This window comes from Piliocolobus tephrosceles, chromosome 7 (assembly GCF_002776525.5).
Source record: "Piliocolobus tephrosceles isolate RC106 chromosome 7, ASM277652v3, whole genome shotgun sequence".
Lineage (NCBI taxonomy): Eukaryota > Metazoa > Chordata > Mammalia > Primates > Cercopithecidae > Piliocolobus > Piliocolobus tephrosceles.
This window is the reverse complement of record NC_045440.1, coordinates 57,037,999-57,053,048: the sequence shown is the minus strand read 5'-3', so window position 1 is coordinate 57,053,048 and position 15,050 is coordinate 57,037,999. Positions and strand designations below refer to the sequence as shown.

At 46.5% G+C, this 15,050-nt stretch overlaps 1 protein-coding gene across 4 annotated transcripts in view; it reads left to right on the top strand.

Moving 5' to 3' along the window:
• PLAG1 (PLAG1 zinc finger) overlaps positions 1–15,050 on the top strand; it is a 50,850-nt gene that overhangs the window by 10,106 nt on the left and 25,694 nt on the right. The gene's annotated exons all lie outside the window — the stretch shown is intronic.

The window sequence follows — 15,050 nt, the reverse complement described above, 5'->3', positions numbered from 1 at the left end:
ATTACTAAAGAATTTCAAGTTTCACATCTCCATTTTGTTATTCATGTAATCTCTATGGGTTTGGGGGATTTGGGGATTTCTCTCTTCCTTTGTGTCTCCCCTATAATAAACACATAAATATTCCTTAAATTTATTTTAAAATAAAAATGTGATTGATGTGGGAAGTGTGGCTTAATGTTGAATTGGGAGAGAAAGAAAAATTTTTAAAACTTCTCTGCTTTTATGTCTTTGGATGATGAGTTAATATATAAAGCGATCCCAGAGCATTGTATTTTAAAATGCTAAATGAATGGTAGAGACAGTAAAAACTATAGGTGCTCAAGGGAGGAAGAGGTGGAACTTGAGATGGGCTTTGAAAAAGGCGTGAGTTAGGAATTGGCAAAAAGAAGCAGGGCTGTTCAGGTGAGAGGAATGGGTTCAGCAGAGGTTAGGAGACAGAGAAGACCAGTCTGACTGGAGAGGATGGTTTGCAAGGGGACAATTCAGGAGCGGCTAGAAAGGTGTGCTGAGATCTGATTGTGAAAAGCCTTTGTTACCAGCCTGAGGAACGTGCACTATGTGGAAGACATTGTAGCTTTTTGAGCAGAGGAGGATGAATTAGGAAAGATAAGTTGATCCAGAGTCCAGAATAAACTGACCCCATGGATGTAAGACTAGAGTTAGAGAAATGTGAGCATATTCCACATTGGAAGTGGGGCCCGCTGCATGCGGAAGTCTCAGGTCTTTACCACTAGGTCCATTCTGCTAGCAATTAAGACTTTAGCTATTCTGTGAATGGCTCTACCATTTTTTTAGTTCCCCAGTCATGGAACCACCTTTTTCTACATTCAGTTGCAACTTACATCATAGGTTTAATACTTGTGTTATAGAGACATTAATGAAGTGGACACATAGAAGAAGTTAATACCACCTGGGGGAATTAGACTCACAGAGGAGGTGGCTGTAAAGCCGAGAATGGTGGGGGATGGTCAGGGGACCCAGGGAAGGATGCTCAGGCCCAGCATATGCAGCACGCACCCCATTCTCCTGTAGTTGAGTGTCAGGGTGTCAGGGGTGAGCAGAATGATGGTGGGGAAAGCTAGAAAGGGAGACTGGGGCCAGGAGGCATCAGGTCCCAAAGGCCACACAGAAGGGGTTTTATTCCGTTGAGAGGGCATCCACTGAGGTTCAGAGCTGGGTCTTTCATGATGTAAACCCAGTCTTTTACCTGCGTCCCCATTCTCTCTCCTTTTGCTCATTCCTCTCACCAGCGATTCTCAACATCTAATGTTCTCCTATAACCCTCTCACTAGATGTCTAGCTTAGCTCCCAGAAAAGACTGGGACTGGCAGTGCCCTCTTTACCTCTGGATTCCTCTGTAATGGTGCCCAACCCTCCTGTAGGGGAGGATCGGGGGGTGGCAGAGATGTACTGCCTAGTGCCAGGAAGAGTTGGTCTCTTTGGGGAAGCTGGGCCCCAGGGCTGTATGCCGGGGCTTCTGGAGCCAGCCAGTTACTCCGGCCCCTCGTAGGGCCTTGTATTGTCACCCACCCCTCCCATCTTGGAATTTCCCATCTCTTCCTCTCCACTTGCAAAATAAGCTCAGATCTTCCCGAATCAAAAAAATAAAATACACCTTTGGCTTCATCATCACCCTTCCCTAAGTACCTTTCTCCTCATCAGGGCCAGGAGAAAGGTACTTTCTGGAAGAGTGGTCCATGTGCTGTCTGTTTCTTTCATCTCCCCTTACTTTTTAGCTATCCTTCCCCTTCATTTTGAGTCTGCCTTTGAAGGGAACATCCATCAGCAGCCTCCCAGGTACCAAACCTGGTGGTATCATTTCCATTTTATCCCCACTTGGCCTTTCTGTGGGATTCCACGTGTTTTGCAAACTCCTGCATCTCTGACTTTTCTGGCTTTGCTGTTCCTTCTCTGGCACCTCCTTTGCACTTTGGTTGGGTGGCACCGTTTTTCCACCTGTCCCCCAACCACCAGCATTTTGGCATTCCCCAGGGTTTGCGGCATTCCCCAGTTCACTTCTCTCAGTGTACACTTTTCCTGAGCACCGGTTCCCACTCCTGTGGTACCTATTGAAGCCTCAGTCTCTACCTCTGTCTAGGGCCTCCGTGTCGCTTTTCTGTTTACACTAACATCTCCACATCTATGTGCAAGACACCTTTCCTTTTATATGTTAGTCATTCAGCAAAGTTTACAAAGTGCCTGCCACACAGGTCAAGTACCATGTTGGGTACTCAGCCAGGCCCCACCCTCACTGAGCAAAGGACACAGTAGTTAGCAGGGTTCCCTTGGGGTGCAGCAGGCGGCATGAAGGAAGGAAGAAGGAGTTCAAAGGTGAGGAGTCCTGGGGGCCGGGAAAGAGGGACCCTAAGAGACAGCAATCAGGGGACACCTCTTGATAAAAGGCCCTTTGTATAGAGGCCTGAATGATGAGAAGGGACGGGCCAGGAGTGATCTGGAGGGACGCTCCAGACAGAGGCCCTGAGGTTGTATCGGAGGAGCCCTATGTGCTGGAGGCAGAGGGAGCGAGATAGGGGACTGGGCAGAGAGCCATCTTGCTGGACTATCTTGTAGCCTCTATGGGGACCACTGGCCCGGAGTGCAGTAGAACTCCGGAGCCGAGTGGGGGTTGTTCTTTGCAGGGTGGCTGTCACCTCCAGCCTCATCCTCATCTGTGCTGCCCTCTGCACATGGCTATAGAACCTGGGTGCCCCGTCACCTCTTTCCTCCCCTGCCTCTTTGAGAGCCGTGTTGCTGGGGCACCCGCAGCCTGCCTGCCTCAGCTGTGGTGACCCCTCTGTGCCTGCACAGCCACGTCCTTCTCACCTGCCTTGGAACACCGCTCCATACTATGCGTGAGTATGCATCTTCCTCTCAGGACTGAGCTGTGGAGGGCAAGGACCACGTGCTGTCCTCCACCCTGCTTTCTCTGTCTCAGAACTGGTGCATGGTAATTCCTGGAGAGGAGTGCTCTGTTTTCAGGGGCAGTCCAGAGGTTTGATTGTGGTGAAGGGAAGTTAGAGGAAGCCCTGAGCAGCAGTTAGAGGCTGTGTGATGCTGGTCGTCCATTCCAGAGGGTGTCTGGGATGACATTGAGTCCCGGGGAGAAGTCAGTAAGAGGAGGCCTGGGATCACTTCTTTGGAGTCACCCAGCCCCTTGTTAACTGTGAAGTGTGGAACAGCAAGGTTGGGAGAGAGGGGGTGGTTAAGCTTGTCTCTGCTGCTCCCTACCCACCCTGTTCCCTGCTCCTTCCATGTCTAAGCCCTGCCCAACAAGTACAGACAGACCCCCTGACCGCCACAGGCCAGCCCTCACCTGCAGCAAGCCTTGTTACCATGGGGGTGGCAGAGATAACTACACATGCCTCAAAGAAACACAGACACAGACGCATGAGGCAAAAGGATGCACGCCCCTCAGAATACCCAGAGCAAGGGAGACCCACAATCCCAGAGAGAGAAACACACAGGGGCCTAAGCACGGTGGGCGTGGGAGGCTGTGTCTGTGCAGGTATGTGTAAATTATGTTTATATTTATATTTCAGGAGAGAACCAGTGGGAGAAAGACAGGCACAGAGAAAGAAGAGAGACACACACCCAGTTCACACCCAGAGAGGGGAAAGAGATGCACCAGCAACTCTGACTCTGTCTTTCCCCTGCTTGAGGGGAAACCTCAAAGCGGGGAAAGACACTGCATGCTCACCAGGACAGGCTGGGGAGAGACACTGAGGACAGCCGGACTGGGGGAGAGAGTGACACATCCAGAAGGTGGAGGTGGGAGAGACAGATTGCAGGATGGACGGGAGAAAGAGTTACACTCACACCAGGATGTGAGCAGAGAGACACACTCCCACGGTGGAGGGAGACACACAGCTCCAGACGTGAGGACAGGACACCAGTCCCGCCAGGATTTGGGGAGAGAGGCACACATGCTCAGACGGGGTAGACACACAGAAGCATGCAGAGATGGCAGAGAGACACAGACACCTGCTCTGCAGCATGGAGAGAAAGACCCCCAGAGTTGGGGGAAGAGACAGAAATACACTCCAGAGTGGGAGGGCCCCAGAGATCCACAAACATACACAGCCCTGGAGGGGAGAGAGGAGCACACACACACTGGGAGGGAGAGGGTGCCTGTGCCCCACTTGGGAACACAAGACCACAGACAGAGCAACTCCAAAGGGAGGCGGCACGTGTGGGCGCACACATGCACACCCCCATGCAGCTGGATGGGGTGAGGAGAAAGAGAAACACTGCATAGAGGAGGATGCACACGTGTACGCATGCCAGGATGCAGGAGGGAGGCCCACATGCTTGCAGAGGAGTTAAGACAGGCCAGGTGAAAGATAGCGCACCAAGGGCAGTGAGAGGAAATACGCGGGATCAAGAGATATTTACACACTACTCATCCATGCCTGTGGTACTTGCACCATCCCCGAGACTCAGGGCGGGAAATGATCGCGGTGCCACCCACTTGGCCTCAAGCCCCACTGGGTGCACCCATAGAGCCGGGTCTGTGCATGGCAGTCAGCGTTTGGCCCCTGAAAGTACCTGAACTCTGCCTATCCTCCTCGGGTCACCCATATCCAGACAGAAGGTCACACCAAGGTCCTTTACCCTAATTAAAATGCTAGAAGTATGCAGCGGAGGCATCACACGCTCATATAGCCGGTTCTATCCTCCGAATGTGATGTACATGTGAATCATAACTATCTTGAGAGTACAACAGTAGAGTGAAGAACCTCTCGATTAAACCAATACAGTAAATGCTGGTGCATCACCAGATTCAACAGTTAGTGCCTCCACAGCCAGGCTTGTTTCTTCTATCCCCTACCCATGCCTGTCCCCATTCCCTCGAGCTTGTTTATTTTCCTGCAGGTGTGAAGTTATTTCATGTCATTTGTATATTTATGATCATGTGCCTTTGGCTTCCCAGCATCTTCTACTTGGGATTCTCTTTTCCCCTGCTCCCTAGACAGCACCTTTCCGGCCAACTCTGTGGTTCCATGGTACTTCTGTGCTCCCCAGATCCCCCTGTGGTGCCCGTGTTATGGCAGTGAGCATGCAGCTACCTTGCCTTGCAGTTAGGTGTGTCCTCCCACACCTGCAGGACTAGGTCTTTCATCTTGATATCACTCCTTACCTGCACACAGCAAGCACTTGGGAGGTTTTGTGAGACAAGTGCCCCGAGCTGTAACAGCTCAAAGGAGAGACTTGTGTTGTCCGTCTTGGGTCCTGTCTTCTCACCAACTCAGAGTTCCCTGGGCACTGGCCCCCTCCCGGCTTGCACTGTCTCCTATTCTCTCACAAGAAGCCAGGGGCCTTGAGCTTCAGGACCTCCTGCTGCCTTAGAGTTGGGCTGAGGTGGCCTCAGGCAAGGGAACCTGCTCGGTGCTCTCTCCAGCCGCTGGCTATGAACTTGGGGCTTCCTCACATCTGTCTTGCCCCCTGCAGCCTTCACCAGCCCTGGATGCTGGCTTTCTGGGTCGTGGCTCCACCACCACCCTACCCCAGCCTCTCTGGTACCTGCCCTCTGCATGTTCTCCCCTGCTGGCCCAAGAAAGCTGGTTAGCTTCCATGCAGAGTGCAGGTGGTGGACCAGCTGGCTCTGTAACGGACCCCGTGAACTGAGAAGTGACTCCCTTATCTGGAATAATAGTGCTGTCTGACTGAAGTGCTTGCCCTGTGCTGACTGTTCCAGACACCTACACATAGTGATGACTTTTATCCTGGTGATGGCTCCCTGATGTGGGTATTGTCCTGATTCCCACTTACGGAGGAAGAAAATGAGCAGAGAGAATTTAAGTCACTACGTATTAAATGAGATAATGCATGAAAAAAATGATCAGCATAACACCTGGTTCCATTCAAGTGGTCAAAAGGTTTTTGTTTGTTCTAAACAAGCCTGTTCACTCTTTTAATGAAATTTTGGCTAAGAATGATGATAATAGTCTCTAATAGAACTAGAAATCTCTGATAGTCGTTAGGTAACTTTACCCCCCAAGTTCACTGAGAAAATTGAGTCTATCAGATGTGCACCGTCAGCAGCTTCTTCTCTCACCACCCACCTTATTCCCATTCTAACCCCTCCTTTTCTTGGCTGCAGAGGAGCTCTGCTCTTCTACCCAAGGCTCATCCACTCTTTCACTGTCCCATTAAATATGGGATCGTGTTTGGTCCCACTGACTTCTTCCCTTCAGCCAGTGGAGGTGTTCAAGATTCTCCAGACCAAAACGGTTCAGAGTCTTCACTTGTCTCTGCCATCTCCATTCTCTTTCTCCTACAGGCCTTCACATCTTTCTCAAACCACACACACCCAGCAGACTCCTGCCTCACCACTCGCCCGAAGCAACTCGGGCAAAGGTTTCATGATGGCCCCCTGCCGCATACGCATGCTGCACCCACATACACACGACACACACACACACACACACACACACACACCCCCAGTGATGAGTCCAGCAGATGCTTTCCCAGTTGCTCCACCTGCCTGCTCCATGACCCAAGTCTCTCCCGCTGTAGTGCACCCACTGCACCCATGAACCACCATATTCTGCCACCTCAGCCTGACAGCGCCATTATCTTGCTATGCTCACTTATTCTCCACCTTTATTAGTTAAAAAATAACTAGTCATCAGTGAAACCCCGTCTCTACTAAAAATACAAAAAAATTAGCCAGGTGTGGTGACACACGCCTGTAGTCCCAGCTACTGGGGAGGCTGAGGCAGGAGAATGGTGTGAACCCAGGGGGCGGTGCTTGCAGTGAGCGGAGATCACGCCACTGCACTCCAGCCTGGGCAACAGAGCGAGACTCCGTCTCAAAAAAAAAAAAAAAAAAAACTAGTCATCATATGCTGAATAGTTGCTTGATAGCCTAATGGCAGTATTTCTTTTTCCTTTGTTTTTTTTTTTTGAGACAAAGTTGTGCTCTCTCGCCCAGGCTGGAGTGCAGTGGCACGATCTCAGCTCACTGCAACCTCCGCATCCTGGGTTCAAGCGAGTCTCTTGCCTCAACCTCCCGAGTAGCTGGGACTACAGGCGTGTGCCACCACACCCAGCACACTTTTTGTATTTTTTTAGTAGAGACGGGGTTTCGCCTTGTTGGCCAGGCTGGTCTCAAACTGCTAGCCTAAAGTCATCCCACAGCCTTAGCTTCTTAAAGTGCTGGGATTACAGGAATATTTATTTCTAAAAAATAGTTCACCTAATGAAGGCCAGGCACGGTGCCTGTGCCTAAAATTCCAGCACTTTGGAAGGCCAAGGCGGGTGGATCACCGGGTGAGGAGATGGAGACCATCCTGGCTAATTCGGTGAAACCCCATCTCTACTAAAAATACAAAAAATTACCCAGGCGTGGTGGCGGGCACCTGTAGTCCCAGCTACTCGGGATGCTGAGGCTGGAGAAGGGCGTGAACCTGGGAGGTGGAGCTTGCAGTGAGCGGGTATGGTGCCACCGCACTCCAGCCTGGGTGACAGAGCGAGACTCCGTCTCAAAAAAAAAAAAAAAATGAAAGGTCTGACTGTTAAACATTTGTTACTATGTTACTTGTACATCAGTCTCAAATGCTTAAAAATAACCGTTTAGCCTCAGTAGAGTAGAATTAGCCTCAGTAGAGTAGAATTATCAGTTGATTGGTCTGTGGCCTTTGTAGCAGGGTCAAGGGTGCAAAAATGATCATGTGCATTCCTTAGTTTGGAGAAGAGGTAAACATCATAAACTGTGTAAATCATTTCTGACTTTGTCATTGTCAACCAGCGTTTATTATATACCCAGAGCTTGTGGTACATGTACATGTAGGTTTACAGTGTAGGGTGAAGTGTAGTGCTGCCTTTAGAGATTTTTTTAAAAACTTTTTATTGTAGAATATTTTAAAGATATATAGAAGTACAGAAAACAATAGAATGAATCCTCATACCCATCGCCAGTTTCAAGTTACCACACCTCAGCAGCCAGTCTTGTTTCCTTCGTCCCCTACACATACGCATTGCCTCTCCTGCAGACTTTTTTGATGCAGTTACTTCATATCATTTGTATATTTCTTGGTGTTTCCAAAAAGTATAGACTCTTTTTAAAGGTATAATTACAATACAATTATCATACACTAAAAGAACAATAATTCCTTAATATCTAGTGAGTTTTTTTAAATCTGCCTATCTCCTGTTTTTAATGATTTCCATGATCCAAATCCAGTAAGGTCCATGTATACTGTTAGCTGGTATATCTCTTTAAGTCTTTTTTGACTCACAGTTATTCTTTTTTTTCTTCCTTAAAACGTATTTGTTAAAGAAATGGATGTTTTGTTTTGTCTTTTTTTTTTGGGTCTGTCTCTCTGCCCTGTAGTGTTTCCCCCAAGTCTGAGTTCTGCAGCTTGCATCCCTATTGTATTCTTTACATGCTCTGTAAGGTTCAAGTTCTGCTTTTTGCCTCCAAACACATTCTAGTCTTTTAAAAAGGAAAGTTGGAAAGATTGAGTGTGGAAGAAACACATATTGAATTAAGTGCCATAAGCAATCATGGTAACGTTGCTACCAATATAGTAAATATAGCTACTTATCATAGCTATAGTATTATGGTGTAGAATTAGCATTCCCATCATTTTAAAAAATGCATGAAATACTAACAGATATTTCCTTCTGGAATGTTCTTTAAAACTATGTAATACTTTAAAAAATGGATTTGGGATCTTTGTTTTGTATCTTACTTTTTAAAAACCTAATATTGTATAAAGATTGTTTCCCACGTACTTATATTTGCTTCTGTGTATTCCTCAAAAGCTAGACCACTTGAGAAAGAATGACCACAGTTTATTTAGCCTTCCCTAGTTGCTGGCAAGTAGGTAATTTCCAGTCCAGTCTTTAAATAATGCAGTAATGAATGACCTCATGCATAAATCTTTATGGGTATCTCAGGTTATTTCTTAAGTTAAATGCTTAGGTGTAAAATGAGTGGGCAAAAAGATAAGTGCCCACTTTTCATTGGCTTGGCAATTGCATAGCAAGTTTGACCTCCAGGGAAGACTTCCAGTTGCTGTCGCTGGTAGTACACAGGAGTGCCCATTTCCTTCACTTTCCCTACCATGGGCCACAGCCACTTAGAGCAACCTTCCCTTTCCCTATACTTGTTGTTGATTTCTTTTGTTTTAATTTGTCCTTCCTGTTTTCTGTTCTTAGCAGTCACCTACTACCTGCTGTCATTGCATTTCCCTTTGATACCTGGGGCTGCTTATCTTCCCTGTACCAAAAATCCCAGTTAACCCCAACTTGTTATGGTTTTGCCTACAAGATTGGCACCGAGTGAGGGTGCATAGTACATGCCTCAATATGAAGTGCTTGATATGTGTAGATTTGTAGTATCTCCTTTGGCTGTTCAGAACCTGTGTTCCTCTGTGTTCCTCCTTTCTAGGTTTTTTTTTTTTTTTTTTCCTGTGTTTTAGATCATTGATGTTGCCAGATAAATGAAAGATCACCCTATGTTAATACCATAGGTTCTGTTAAGGTAGGGAGAAGAACACATTTGCCAAACTCTGAATTAATTGGAATTTGTAAAGCAGATAATTTAAGGGAATAATTATTCACATTACCCAATAAGTTGCCTTTTTTTAAAAAAAAAAAAGGATTGAAATTGGCACCTCTTGCCGGGCGCGGTGGCTCAAGCCTATAATCCCAGCACTTTGGGAGGCTGAGACGGGCAGATCACGAGGTCAGGAGATCGAGACCATCCTGGCTAACACGGTGAAACCCCGTCTCTACTAAAAATACAAAAAAAAAAACTAGCCGGGCGAGGTGGCGGGCGCCTGTAGTCCCAGCTACTTGGGAGGCTGAGGCAGGAGAATGGCGTAAACCCGGGAGGCGGAGCTTGCAGTGAGCTGAGTTCCGGCCACTGCACTCCAGCCCAGGCGACAGAGCGAGACTCCGTCTCAAAAAAAAAAAAAGAAAGAAATTGGCACCTCTTTTGATACCGTTAGTTATTACCTATCTGAGCAATGTCAATTGAGAATCTAAAGTATTAGAACTCCAAAAGTCATCATCTAAGTGCTCTGAAATTACAGTGCATACTAAAAATACCTCACATTTGCATAATGCTTGTAAAGCTACATCATTGTCTGGAACACCCCACCCCTATGAATTTGAACCCTCAAGTGGCCCTTGCTGACCACAGGCTCGCGTCCTCTGCCGCCATATCCTTCCTTGCTCCTGCCGACTGTTTCTGCTACTACAGTTTATGCTACAGTTAAAGAAAGGTAAAAAATCATGTCTAATGTTACACAGGTGAATACATGAGAAAGTACATACTCAGGTCTTGGTATCATTCATTCCTTTATGATCAATGCCAGTAAAGTGTTTTAAAGCAAAAGAAAACAAACAAGTCCAGCATTGTGAAAGGTACCTATAGACAAATTTGGTATACACCTCCTTCTCTCTAGCTCAGGTTTCATGTGCTCTCTGCTGCCACCGCTGGCTCCTGCTAGTGCTCTAGAATGTTCTGCTTCTCCACTGCTCTCTAGTTCACCTTCCTGCTCCCAGCCCTGGGAGAATCCTCTCCTCTTGCTTTTTCCAGATGACTCAGGACAGTGACATTACTGGGTGATCCAGAAGCAGCGTGTGTAAAGCAGGCCTGCAATGATGGCATGAGTCCAGGGCCTGTGGTCGTTTGGCCCTCCTCAGTCACTCTCCAGCCCTGTCATGGGAACATCCCCCCATTCCCTTTAAATTCCGTAGTGCCGGGCTCTCACGTTCCTCCAGCATGTCAAGCCACATTTCCCATGCCTGCCCTTGCACGTGCCATTTCCTCTGATGGAATGTTCTTACCCCCTTTAGTTCACTGAACCAATACCTACTCATCCTTGAAAACTGCTCATGTGTCACCTACTCTATGAAGCAAAATTAATTACTGTCTGTGTCCTCCCCCTGTGCCTTGATGGTGTTTGGTTTAGCATCTGCACACATCCTGTCCTCCTCTATCTCTTCTTGTGCCCTCGGTCCCATCCCCTCTAATTCATTATCCTTTCTTTGCCTTTCCTTGTCCATCTGATCCTTCCTGTCAGCATTTAAACATGACAAATCTCTGCCATATTTTAAAAATAAAACAGTGACAGCTCACGCTCCTCTCTGTACCTTCCCCTTCAACTGATAGCATTTCTCCAAAGATGTGGACTTAGTGCCCCAGGTTCCTCATGCAGCACTCATTCCTCCACACCAGGCTTCCATTGTGGTTCCCCAAAGTGTAATAGTTCTTTTCAAGATTACTAAAAACCTGCGTGTCACACAACCAGGAGGAAGTAGGGTTTAGTCCTTATCTTGGCTCTGCCTCCCTACAACATTCTCTTCCTTTTGCTTCTGTGACCCTAGAGCATCCTGGCTTTCCCTGCTACTCAGTGGCATACCTTCGACCTGTTTGCTGGCTTCCCCACTCTGTCCATTCTCCAGGTAGTCCCTCCTTTCCCCCCTCTCCATGCCCCTTTCCACACCTTGCAGTGCCATGGTCTCTGCCATATGCCATTTTCCCCCTAGTCCTTACCCTGCTCTTCAAAACCTTTACTGGTGTGCCACTCACTGTGTTTTGTGCCTTACATGCAGTATCATTAATTCCTCACAACAACTCTGTAGGGCTTCATTATCTCACTTTATAGCTGAGGAAACTGAAACTGAAGAAAGATAAGTCATTTACCCAAGGCCATGAGCTAGTCCACTTGACTTGCAGTCACCAGGCAAGACTGCTTTCACACCACTGGCTGAGTAACTTGTCCCACAGCCCTTCCATCTCCAGTTACACTTGCTAAAGCAGCGGCTCTCAGCCTCCAGTAGACTCCAGCCTTGCCTTTCTGCAACCTCCCTTCCCACTGCTTTCCTTAAGACACCATCAGCTCCAGTCACAGGAGGAATAAGCGCTTCTACCCTGGTTTGTGCTTTTCTTCCCCCCTGACTGGGACGCACTCCCCACCTCTCCAGCCTCACCTGTGTAGGTCCACATCTCACCTCCCCCCAGTCTGGGTTCAGTTGGCTCTTTCTTCCCAAATTCCCATCTCCAAAGCTTGGAAAGATCTTTTCTTTCTGTGAATTCCCACTGTACCTAATCTATACTTACCTTGTGGCATCTTCTACCTTCTGTTTTGTATTATCAATAATTATAAATTATGAGTATCCTTTTGGGATACCTCCCCTACTAGACCGCAAGCTCCTTGATGGTAGAACTGGTGACTGATTAATCTTTGTGTTCACCATGATACCTTGATAGCTAAATTAAATGATAAGGATTTATTTATCTGTAAGTTTGTTTTTATAGCCCTTTCCCAGAGCTCTGTGCAGATAGGGGGACTATACTGGTCTGTTGGGGAAGACGAACTTTCTGGACATGACCACAAGATGGCAACAGTGACTGCAGCGTCCTGGTGTCTGTAGAGGGTGGGCCAAGTCAGGAAAGAGAACAATGTCTTCTTGATTGCAGGAGACTCAAGGGAAATCCAAGAGAATTTTCAAATTTAAAGCATTCTGTCAATTCCCAGTTATTCACAGAGGTGAGCAAATAGGTTGGACAACTGTTTTCTTCCGTGGGTTCATTTGGCCAACAGCATGGAAAGCTCTTCCTGCCCTTCCTCCCATCTTCCTTTTATTCATTCAGCACATACTTGAGTGTCGCCTGTGTGCATCCACTGTTCTAGGTACTAGACATACAGAAATGGGCAGTAAAAGGCACGATCCTGTTCTGATGGAACTTACATTTTGTGGCCTTCACTGGGACCCAGTGGAAGATATTGGAGATAGAACCAAGAGTTTCCTTGCTGTTTTTTGTTACTTCTGGAGTCATCTTTTCCCCTTTCCCCCGGCATGGATCGATCCATAGTTTTATATTATCCACACACGATCATTTCAACAAGCAAAGGGACCACTGGTCAGCGAATCACAGTGACTAATTTTGTTTTAGCCATGATTATTGGTGACCTTCTCCCCTCTTCCCAGTGACCCAGTTAATCAAGAATCGACTATGTTCTTCTTACAGTTAAAGATATGGAAGTTAAAGAAAGGTAAAAAATCATGTCTAATGTTACACAGGTAAATACATGAGAAAGTACATACTCAGGTCTTGGTATCATTCATTCCTTTATGATCAATGCCAGTAAAGTGTTTTAAAGCAAAAGAAAGCAAACAAGTCCAGTGTTGTGAAAGGTGCCTATAGACAAATTTGGCATACACCGTGTCAGTGCTAACGGTGAGTGATAAGGTTGACCTAATGTAAGTTTACTTAAAGTTGCGTCTAGTGTTTAGAAACATTTCTTCTTCAAGGGGTAAACAAGAGTGTAAAAAGAATACACATGTAATAATTTAGAAGCATCAACTACCACACATTGCTTGTTTTAAGACCAAGAAGTTACTATCTGTTAGAGTAGCCTCCTTTGTGGTATGAATCTTAGTTGAGTATTCATTTTTTTTTTCCAGTATCAGTTCCCTGTCCCCTCCCTCCATCTTCCCCGCATACCGAATGACTCTGAAAGATGGGATTCAGTTCCACACAACCTCTTACCAAACCTTCCCTTCATTTCAGGAGGACGAGAGAAGGGGATTAATTTCAAAGGCTATGTGAAAGAGGCATCCTGTGTTGTAGAACTCACAGTATGGAATCTTGGCCCCTATGTACTTCAGTCGAGTAGATTTTTTATGACATGTAGCTATTTTCTCTGATTTTTAGCAATTATAATATTTTCATACGTGCATTATCATTTGTTACCAACCAAAGTTAAGCCATAAACAGGGGTCCAAACAGTCCATTGCTGAATAGTCAGTAATTACGTATTACCCAAGTTACTTTTCAATTGAACATGCAGAATGACTGCTGGCTTCCCGTGGATCAGTTTTATTTTAGCTGTGATTTGGGTTTATGTATGACCGTGGCCACCATAAAATTTAAGGTACACCCTGCCTATGCCACCGAGATGAGTCAAGATCATATGTATACTACTTCACCAAATAACACTTTTAATACGAATCTCATTTATATATGAGCCTTCTTCTCAGGGAGTATTCCCATTGTTTGTCCTTCAAAGATTCCATTGACTGTGATTCTGTTTGTAAGAGCCTGTGCCCAAAAAAACAAAAATAAAAACAAACCTTATTTTTTAAATCCACATCAGGCCAGGGCAGCACTTACCTCTGAGTAACACTCTGAATATAATAACTTTGCATTTTGAGCCCTCAGAACTATGCTAGAGACTTTGCGTACCCCACTTTAATTCACACACTACTGCAAGGTAAGTATTTTTTCGCATCCTACAGAGGAAAATGCTGAAGAGAGACTAAATACATCATTGAAAGTAGTTACACAGATAGTGAAGGTCAGACAGGATTCAAGTGTAGTTCTGATTCTTGCCTTTGCCTCTCTGCTATTCCCCTGCACTGCTTTAGGCTCTGAATCAGGGCAAGGATTCATGTTTTGGGGCCCTCTCCAAGTCAGAGTTTTAAAGTAGCATTGCAAAGGTGATTTCCAGAACTATACTGCCTGAGATGATTGAAAGATCTTCTCTCTGTAACACATCTCTGTATCGCAGTAGGGAAGGAGACCAGGGGAATGGGGAAAAACTGAGGAGTGTGTCATCATGCAGTGTAGGGGCCACCCCAGATCCTGGTGCTGAAGCTTCAAGAAAGAGGAGCCTGGGACTTTGCATTGATGGGTTTGAACCCCATTTTGTTAACTGTCAGCAAACGCTGCAAAGCCTTAAGTGAGTTTATAATTTAGGAAGGTCAGGCCAGGCACAGTGGCTTATGCCTGTAATCCCAACACTTTGGGAGGCTGAGGCTGATGGCTTACCTGAGGTCAGGAGTTCGAGACCAGCCTGATGAATATAGAGAAACCCCATCTCTACTAAAAATACAAAATTAACCAGGCGTGGTAGTGCATGCCTGTAATCCCAGCTACTCAGGAGGCTGAAGCAGGAGAATCGCTTGAATCTGGGAGGCGGAGGTTGCAATGAGCTCAGATGGCACCATTGCACTCCAGGCTGGGCAACAAGAGCGATACTCGGTCTCAAAAATAATGTAATAATAGTAATTTAGGAAGTTCACTT